The sequence below is a fragment of the Berghia stephanieae genome, chromosome 11 (genome assembly GCF_034508935.2).
Source record: "Berghia stephanieae isolate SIO BIC M18660-M18661 chromosome 11, UCSD_Bste_1.3, whole genome shotgun sequence".
Classification (NCBI taxonomy): Eukaryota; Metazoa; Mollusca; class Gastropoda; order Nudibranchia; family Aeolidiidae; genus Berghia; species Berghia stephanieae.
In genome coordinates, this window is record NC_088370.1 from 35,062,132 (window position 1) to 35,072,676 (window position 10,545).

The window sequence follows — 10,545 nt, forward strand, 5'->3', positions numbered from 1 at the left end:
CAGAACTTTTTACTATCCCATTTTCTTCCTTTTACTGCGCTGATATAACCTAAATGTGTTGCAAGCGCCGTAAAACCCTTAAAAACAAAAACAAAAACTACTATCCCAGTTTCTTCCTTTTTACTGGCGCTGATATAACCTAAATGTGTTGCAAGCGCCGTAAAACCCTTAAAAACAAACAAAAACAGAATTGAATACAAATCTGTAATCCAAAGAGCCGTCAAACCAGCACATTTTCTCTATTGCATTGTATTTAACAAAAATATTTTCTCTGCAGATCTTCCAGTCCAAAAGTTTGAAACAGTTTTAGGGCCTTAGAATATTCCATAAAAGGAAAGAATTAAAATAAAAAGCTATTTATGATATGAATCACTGAATGCATTGCTTTAAAAAAAATTCTTTATTTTTTTCTTCTTCCAATTGTGTAATTAGTGTCTTGTATAAATATATGTCGTTTGTTTGTTGGCACGATCGGAATATTTTGAATGTCACAGACTGTTTATAGGTGTCCTATTTCCTTATTGGAGCCATATTGTACACATTGAATTTGTATCATTTTGTAAGTCTTAAACAAAACAAAACCTTAAAACACTGCCTATGCAACAGAAGTAAACTATTGAATTTTAAAAACAAGTTTGTACAGATAGATGATAAATTATTAAATAAATAATTAAATAAAGCCCAGCAGGTCTGTATTGTAAAGTGAGTTTTAACAAAAGACCTGTTTTATTTTGTTATTTGTAAAGTTGATGATGGTACATAGTATGTACATACAGTAAATATACGATGATGATGATGATGATTATCCTCAGTGAATAATGCTCTTTAGTCATTCAATCATAATAATTGTATAAAGTTAAAAACAAGGAATTTTTTTTGTTTTGTTTTATCAAAAGAAAAAACCAAACAAACAATCTCATGACCACTGTATGATAATTTAGCAAAAGAAAACAAACATTGCAGAGTCAGATATTGTACAGATTCCCTCACATTCTCCTCCCTCTATTGTAGTCATTGAATCAAATTGTAAAAAGAGAAAACATTTAAATTGAATGAAAAATCCCATGTCCCCTGTCATTCTTATCTCCCCCCCCCCCCCCCCCCCCCCTTCATCATGATATGAACTGGACCAGATTTATAGAATAAATAAATTCATTTTATTGTAGATATAGATAGGGATTGTATATTATGAACTCGAAATCTTCTTTCGCACTCATTTTTGTTTTTACTCCAAATCTCATCTCACCGAAGGGTAGTTTTAAAAGTTGCACTGGTTACAAAAAATATGTTCCTTTCCCCCCTCCCCCTCGCATGTGAAAGTATTATTATTATTGTTGTTTTTGTAGTGTATGATAAACTTTCTGTTTTTAAAAAAAAAAAAAAACAAAGGATGCCATGTCTTACTATAGCTGTTGTTGTATTTGTTTTTGCTTGTTTTTGACAAAGATTTATCAAATGTCCTACTTCACCAGTCTTAATTCTGTTACAAATGATGATGATGTTGTGTCCTGTATAAATTTTATAAATTTGTGTAATATATTTTGTTGTTGTTGTGTAGATCAAAAACTAATCACCCCTTTGAGTCTTTATCTTACTCCTAGAGTAGAAGGTAGGGTGGTGCTCAATGGCGCTGAACTGATCGTAAAATGTCGCAGACGCAGTAAAAACCTTGCCATCAAAGGAGAGTGGGACGGATGAGTTATTTCTCCCCAATCCAATGATGGTATTAAAAAAAAAAAATATTTGAGAAGCATCACTTTAGGAGGTGTACCTTGGATAGGCTTCTTGTCTCATTTTATTCGATTTGATGAAAATCTGCTCCCTTCTGGATGCAAGGCAAAGATAATGCTGTCTATTATAGCTTTGTTGTTTACTGCTTTAATCAGATTTGACAGATACGTTGGTGGCCAGACTCTGAATTAGTCGCTGCAGCTGCCCCCAATATAGTTAATTTCTCGAGGTGGAACTAAACTGTTTCAATGATTTTTTTAGGGACTCATTTCATTATGAACGTGATATATTCATCAATTTTTGATTTGTCAATTTTGTCTAAACAGTTTATCCAGATACTTTTCACCGTTTACATTTCAATCATATTTTCGTTCGATTTATATATATATATATATATATATATATATATATATATATATATATATATATATAATTATATATATATATATATATATAATATATATATATATACTTTTTTTCAAATTTAATTCAATTTGGTTTTTAAAAAAAAATATTTGGAGATAATTTGATTATTTTTATGTGTCAAATGATTTAAAGACAACTAATCAGCCAGTGTCATTATAGCATCAACCATTTGATTCATAATTGACATGAAACATGTTTTTTTTCTGTCGTATCATCACATCAACATCTTTGTGCATAACAAGTTTTGTAATCTTTTTTTTTATAGCTGAGGGTTCAGTCTCACTTTTACCCGACATCTGATAAGTTCACATGAGTCAAGTTTTTCACATCGCAGTTCCTTAAGTGTTTGTTGTAAGCGCCATAAAACCCTTGAAAACAAAACAGACGAGTTCACGATGATTGAAAATTGAACAAAATTTGTTTGATTTTTTTCCATTCATATGAATTTGAACGAGATAAATAAGAAAACTATTAATTATATTAATTACAGGAGGACATTATTCTACTTTATCCTACATATCTTGAATCTTTTTGTGAGTTTCTTAGTCTTGGAACAGTTTAAGTTGTTTTTTCTCTCCTGTCCGTGTTAAAATCATTAGATGTGGAGGAGGCATCATGGTGTGACCATACATCATTTTTTTCTAAAAATGAATAAATAAATAAAATAAGATATGAACATTTACCCTGCGTAATGCGCTTCACGATGTTTTATTTCATTTATGAATATTTATCATCAGTGAAAGACAGAAAACAAAAGGATTTGTTTGTTTCAGGTTTTCTATACCATTTATCAAAACTAATTATGTTGCATGTAAAAAAAATAGATAAAATAAAAATCGCGCAGTGTCAAAAGACTAAATTTGAAAAAAAAAAAAGATCTTTTTCCTCTCATCGTGGTGAGTGGTTATAAGATAACAAACGAAGTAAATGTCTCACCTCAATAGGGATGGGATCCCTTGCCAGTGAGTGTATGATTGTATTGATGAGACGTTTGATGGTCCCTAGCGTTGGAAATCCTGAGCCTGTGTATGGATTGGACTAAGGGTGTTCTTAGACTAGACTCGCTCTCAAATAATTATCCTATGGATTTTTCTTGTTTTATATTTAAAGTTAGTTCCCTTTAACATACAATTTTTCATCCTATTTACAGGCATTTGGGAAAAACTAAGCAAAGGGCAGTTAAAAACCCCTTTCACTTAAACTTAAAGCTACCCCCACCTCTCTCCCCTCCCCTTTCCTTTCCTTAGCACACACCTTTTCCTTTCCTTAGCACACCTCAAGCTTTTCATGTGTCAACACAGCCCGCGACATTCCATCTCCATCTGTAAAATTGCATTTGACCTTTGTATGATAATCTGTACATAGGCGACACATGTGTTCTCGGGTCATTAAATCATTTCACAGAATCCACCATCTCTCACACACGCCCGTCTTGCATCATTCAGAATTCTGTGGGTCGATCCCTGGTCGAAGAAGGCAGAATTTTGGGGGATGATTTTCTTTCTTTCTTTCTTTTTTTTTTTTGGTTTATATTTTATCTTTCCTTTTTCTTGTACAGTAGCATACACGTTTTCTTCATCATTTGTCAGACACAATGAAATTTCAATACATTGAAATCATTTTACCTTTTTCCGCATTCATCCCACTTCCTCCCCTTTTCTTGGATGCTTTAATTGTAATTCTAGAACTTTTTACTATCCATTTTCTTCCTTTTTACTGGCGCTGATATAACCTAAATGTGTTGTGAGCGCCGTGATACCCTTAAAAACACAAAAACACACAAAGATATAAAAAACAACAAACATAGAAACTGTAAAGACACAGAAACTAACCCGACTTCAAAACAGAGTCGAAAGATAAATTGGCATAAATGTATAAAATGTTCTCATGATCACTGTCATCATAATTTGTTCCTCACCCAATAGTTTGTCCTTTATCTCTGTCTCTTTCTCCATCTCCCCTAGTGTTCAGTTCAGTGTAGTATATAAACTATGTACAGTTCACGTCTCTTTTTGAAATTGAATATAACATTGAAACAAAATATTTACTAAATCAAAGTTAGAAAATGAAGTGCTCTTTATGTTAAAATTTTTTCTCTTTTTTTTTTCTCATAATAAGTAAACATTTCTGTTGACCTGTATAAAGAAAAGAATATGAAAATTTGACAAACCCTTGTTTTGTGAATATGACCTACCATAACCGTTATTTTCATTATAATTGGAAAAAAAAAAAAACGATTTTTCTGTTTGTTGCTTGTTGATGTAAAAATGTAAATGTTTTTTTTGTTTTTTGTTGTGTTTTTTTTTTTAAATTTTAGTTGTACAGATTTAAAATAAGGAAGGAGGAATGATACGAAATACTCTTTATTACAAATACAAATAATCTTTATATATGATGATGATGATAATACAGCAATGTTACCACTACCATTTAGTCATTTTAGTACTAGAAACCTTCTTCTGACCAACCAACCGTTTGTAATTAGAAATTCTGTACATTGTACATTCACCATGTTGGCCCCTTCGTTCATTCAGTGATGATTGTACATAGATGATGACATTGATGATGAAAATACTATCTATCTATACCAGAGAGATAACAGATTTAAATTTTTGATCAGTGCTGACACACGTTCATCTATCTATATATATATACATACATATACATACATACGCATATATATATATATATATATATATATATATATATATATATATATATATATATATTTAATATCATATTTTATATGAATACATTGGTCTCTATTCCACAGATACATATGGTAGAAAAGGCACTTATGTTGGTAACAACAAGATATGAAGTGAGTAGAAAAGTGCCAGAAGACAATAGAGAATAAAAATTATTCGCGGCGGTGGTGGGTTCGAACCTGCGACCTTATTGGTACGACAACTCCGCCTGGCAGGTGAGAGCGTGGCTCTACCGTGTGAGCTATCCACGAACACAAAAATATTCGTTTTCAAACCCAAGTCATTTCTAGATCCCTCTCTTTTTATTCTCTATTGTCTTCTGGTACTTTTCTATTCACTTCATATCTTGTTGTTACCAACATAAGTGCCTGCTCCACTCACTTTTCTGAATTAAAAATTCACCCCATACACCGGAGCATACTCAATGTCTCAATCGTTTCTATGTTATATGTTTGTGTTGAGAATATTGGCTATTAAGCTTAACTGCTGGTCAAAAATTACTTCGCGATGGTGGTGTGCGAACGAATCGGCGATCTCAAGAAGTGGGTGAGAGAGGGATCTAGAAATGACTTGGGTTTGAAACGAATATTTTTGTGTTCGTGGATAGCTCACACGGTAGAGCCACGCTCTCACCTGCCAGGCGGAGTTGTCGTACCAATAAGGTCGCAGGTTCGAACCCCACCACCGCCGCGAATAATTTTTATTCTCTATTGTCTTCTGGCACTTTTCTACTCACTTCATATCTTGTTATATGGTAGAAGAGTTGTTCGCATATTTTACTCAAGTGTATTATAATTCATTCATTTCTAGGAGTCGTCCCCCTTGTCCCATTCTTTTTTTGTCATCAGATTTTGTGCATGTCTAGATCAATTACATACCTGCCTACTTTTGCGGATCATCGGTAATTGTTACAGAAACTTGATGACAATAACCGACTTTCATAAATTGAAGAAATTTTACAGATTTTTTGAATTTACAGCAATTTGGTTGCAGTGTTGAAAAATTTTTTTCTTAAGTTCCCGCAGTTTTAAAAGGAAAAAAAAAAATTGCCTGGAATTTATAAGGGTTACCACTCAGTTTCACACCTGTGGTAGCGATCGACGTAATGCTGGTGTTCAACATGCATTTCTTTGTTTGGTTTGGTTTAGTATTACTGAAATTTTACCTTTTATAAGGGCTGAATTTTGTGCTGGTTACTGATTTTGAAATGTTGGAAGTAGGCAGGTTGGCAATTAATTTTTCCATCATGCTCTTTTAAAAAAAATCTTGCAATGAAATGACCTTTTAGTGTTGTACGAGTAACAATAACCCCTGAAGACGAGTAGTATATCCAGTAATTCTATAGTTGTTATAGACTCATCAAAGCATTGATAAGATTGGCTTTAGGCTTAGGAATAGATGGGGGTTCCTGACCTCCTATAGTAAGCAGAGAGGTCTTCTAATCTATCTTCTATACATTAAATGAAGATTTGTGATTAATTTTATGTAGCTGGAAAAATTGAAGCCATCATTCAATATGGTTGAAATGACGAGTATGTGAAGTGTCCATTTCGTTGAAATTTTAAAAATCAAGTTTAACAGCGATTCCCTGTGGTTGGGAAAGCAGCTTCGTAGCACCGATGTAGCTGATATAAACATAAAGTGTTAAATGTCTTTGTAGTTTGGTCTGAGACATGTCTGTCTGTCTGGTAGTCATTTGGTTTTTGTTTAGTCTTGTCTGTTAATGTAAGAGATTTGAGGAAATATTTGGATAAGGTAAAGGGATACGACACATTTTGATGTAATCATCAACTATGACTTACTGTTGCATATAAATATTGTGTTGTAATGGTTGAGGACTGTTGTCTTTCCTTGTTGGGTGCGTTGAATTTCCATAGAGTTGTGGAGTGTTTTGTTGATCTCCTGTGTCAATGGAGTTCACCGTCTTGCTTTTCTCCTATCCCCCTCTATTGTTTGTCCTTTCCATGTGGTTTTGTGTCCTTGTATTTAGACCAGTTAATTTCACCTAGTGCTGAGAGGGAAATAATCGTATGCATTATCTTGTTCTGAGATATTGTTCAAAATCGTTGTTACTCGTTTTGATGCGCATTTTTTGTAATCATCTGAATGGGACCCTCTGGGCTGAAATCCTAAGTACCTGGGTGAACCGTGAGCCTTGAAGGCTCGCTCCTTGTCAGACAGAATTCAATTGTCGTGTGTGCAACAGTAAAATGTCACTCCACAGTGGCATATGGATTTAGGACGGGTTAAACTAAAATATTGAAAACGTTTTTTGCTATCGTTTGTATTGAGACATCAGAAATTACCGCAATATGTTTTCGCTTAGACATAATCCCTCACTGATCGGACATTAAAAAAATAATGAATTTCTTAGTTTACTTTGTGTTTAAATAATACGTATTGTTGTAGATGTGCTTTTTCATCAAACATAAAATACAATTGATTTCCTTATAGAGTTTTGGAGATATCTTACTGTATTGCTATTATTATTATTATTGTTACTTTTACTATGATTGTTATCTATGTGCTGATAATGGATCTGTATAATATTAGAATGGTTGGTTTTTTTGTTAGTGTTATTTATAATTTTTTCTTTTTTTTGTTTTTAAAAGATGAAGGCGATTACGGATGTTTTCATGCTATGTATACACTTTAATCAATGTAAAGTATGAATGATTATTAACAGATTTTGATTTCTACCCATTTCAATATTGTGTAATCTGTTTTGATTGACCTTGTGGTTATTGAAGAAATTTCCCTCTGGGTGGGGGTGAGTGTTGGCCTCTCTGATGGGATCTGGGAGGAGTGAGCGTTCTATGATATAGGATCTATGTCGGTTTTCCATCTGGGAGGGTGAGTGACTGTTTGACTCTTTGATAGGATCTATGTCTGTTGTCTACCAGGGTGGAGTTAGTGTTGGATTCTCTGATAGGATCTATGTCAGTTTCTTATCTGGACTGTGAGTGTTGGCCTCTTTGATAAACTCTTGATTCGTTCACAATCTTTGTGTTCCTTCTGGGTGGGGATCCTGACCTCCCATAGTGGGCAGGGAGGTACATGCTGTGTCTTCTATCCCACCATACCCGTTTTCCAATTGTTTCCTGTCATTGTCTTGGAATGAGATTACTTAGTTGTGTCCTGATCCTTGCCGGAGCTCCTTGTCTGGGAGGGAAACAGTCGAATGTATAGTTATAGTTTTGGGAGATGATATTTTTTTCCTTGTAAATCATCTCTCTGTTATGCATTGCATTATGTTGAGTTTACATGTTATATTATATTATTGGTAAACATTTGAGTGTATTCCTCATAGTTGGGACCTGTGCTTGTCTGGATGAGACTTTTAGGTGATCTCAAACTAAGTACATCGGTGGTATGCTCTTGGAATCTACATCTGATCTCTATTTGTTCCCAGTTCCCCTATGTCTTACTTTTTCTTGGGTGCTTTAATTGTAATTCTAGAACTTTTTACTATCCCATTTTCTTCCTTTTTACTGGCGCTGATATAACCTAAATGTGTTGCAAGCGCCGTAAAACCCTTAAAAACAAAAAACAAACATTTGTGTTCCTTCTCCTGTGTTTCTATGTTGCTTTATGTCCTTTTTCTTGGATGAAACATTTTGGTTTCACTTGAGCCCCATCTGGATCCTTTCTGAGAAAGAGCGTCAAAATGGCCCTGGCCCTGTTTTTTTCTATCACATCGAATAAGATGGAATGATGTGAGGGAATACGTATATATTGTGTCAAGTTTTGTTTCCCTACCTTTGTAAATCGTATATCCGTGTTCGAGTGGAAACCATTTGATTGACTTTGCATGTTCTCAATAACCAGATTTGCTGCCATCGGGTAAGACATTCCATATTCTGAAAAGTAAATCTTCTCCAAAATAAACAAATATGAAAAATATGGATATTTCCCCCAAAAAAGTTTATATGGATATACCAAAAAAAAAAAAAAAAAGTTATGGATATTACAACCAAAAACAAAAATTTGATTGAAAAATGTTCTCAGATGTTGAAATTGTTTTTGTGTCTTGTATTTGGACACATGCTAGGGATAAGAATTGTATTCTATTTTTTAGTAATAATCTGTTGGGGGGAAAAAAAAAAGGGGGGGGGGGGGGGGGGGGGTGGGATATGTTCCATCGTGGGGTGAGCAAGACGAGAAGTCTGGACATTTGGACATTTGTTGGCGTGCAAGTCTGGAAATCTGGAATACAAGTCATATCATGCTGCTGCTCGATCTGTTCTTATCCTTTGCTTGAATTATTCCTCCTTTCATGTGTTGCACGTGATCAAGTGTGCCAGTAAAGTCTGTGGTGTGATGAACCATCTTCTTCCTATTCTCGGTGGTTGCGCTGAAATGACGGGCGAGTTAAATGTTTAGAACAGTGACAACTACTAAAGCGTTTCACGTTTGTGAGTTTTGTATCACCATGTTTTATCATTATTACTTTTTTGTCAGGCACTGGTATGACCTGAAAGTACCCCGGGCACCAATTGAGTTCACTCACCTTAATATGACCGTAATGTGTTGGAAGCGCCGTAAAACAGTTAAAACAATTTCACTCACCCCCCCACCACCGCCCCCCCCCCCTCCTCCTCCAAAATTAGATTTAGATCATTATTTCGTGTGCTGATTTCTCATAGTTTGAGTTTTCCCAAGTTCTAATTAATAATTGGCTTTTGATGTGGCTGTCTGTACTGCGGGCTGGAAAAGCTCAAATTGGTTGTTTCTTTCTTTTTGTTGATTTTGATTCTCCTCCCGTATTTTTCACACTTTTTAGTTTATAAAACAACAAACCTGTTGAGCAGGTCGCTCACTTTTTCAAGTTTCTACCGTTTGGAAAAAAAAAAATAGTAATGTTGACAATTTAACGCCATGTAATGTTTAAATTATGACGTAACGTTTGCATGTTCTGTTTAGTTTTAATTTAATTTTTTTAATATACTGATTAATATGTGTCAATCTTGCAAATATTTTTCATCTTGTGATTTTTTTTTATGATTAAAAGAGTACGGGGTAAAAAATAACAAACAAAACAGAACAGCAAAATGTGTGAAATATCAAAAGAATATGAAATATTTTTGAAAATATGTTGAATTGTTACAATGCTTAAACTTTATGGCTGTTTGAATGCTTTCCCTTTATCGCATTTGACACTTCTGGGCATTTTATTAAAAAGTGTATGAGTTTAACCAAAAAATAAAAAATTTTTTTTTTTTTTTAAGATCGCTTTATAAGATATTGGGTTTTGGAAAAAAAACAACAAACTGTATGCGTCGTATTCAGCTTGCAGTTAAATTTTGTTCATTATCATCGTCGTTCACTTTTTAAAATGTTTGTCATTTTTCCCTGCTTGTTTTCCTTTTTTTTTTTTTTTTTTTGTTCTTTATATATTTGAATGTATATATTATCATTATTAATAGATTTGGGTTCAGTAAGAAGACTATTACATATACACATTATTAATTATTATTATCATCTATATTATATTTTATTATATAAATATACAACTACAACCATTTCTCCCTCTTTCCATGCCTCCTCCCCCCCTCCCCCCACTCTTCCCTTCCCTCTTTATTTTTTTAAAATTTCTTTTTGCCATTCTTTCAATTTTTTTCCGAATGAGATGAAAAATATTTTTTTTTTGGAAAAAATCACAAATCAATAAACTGCATCG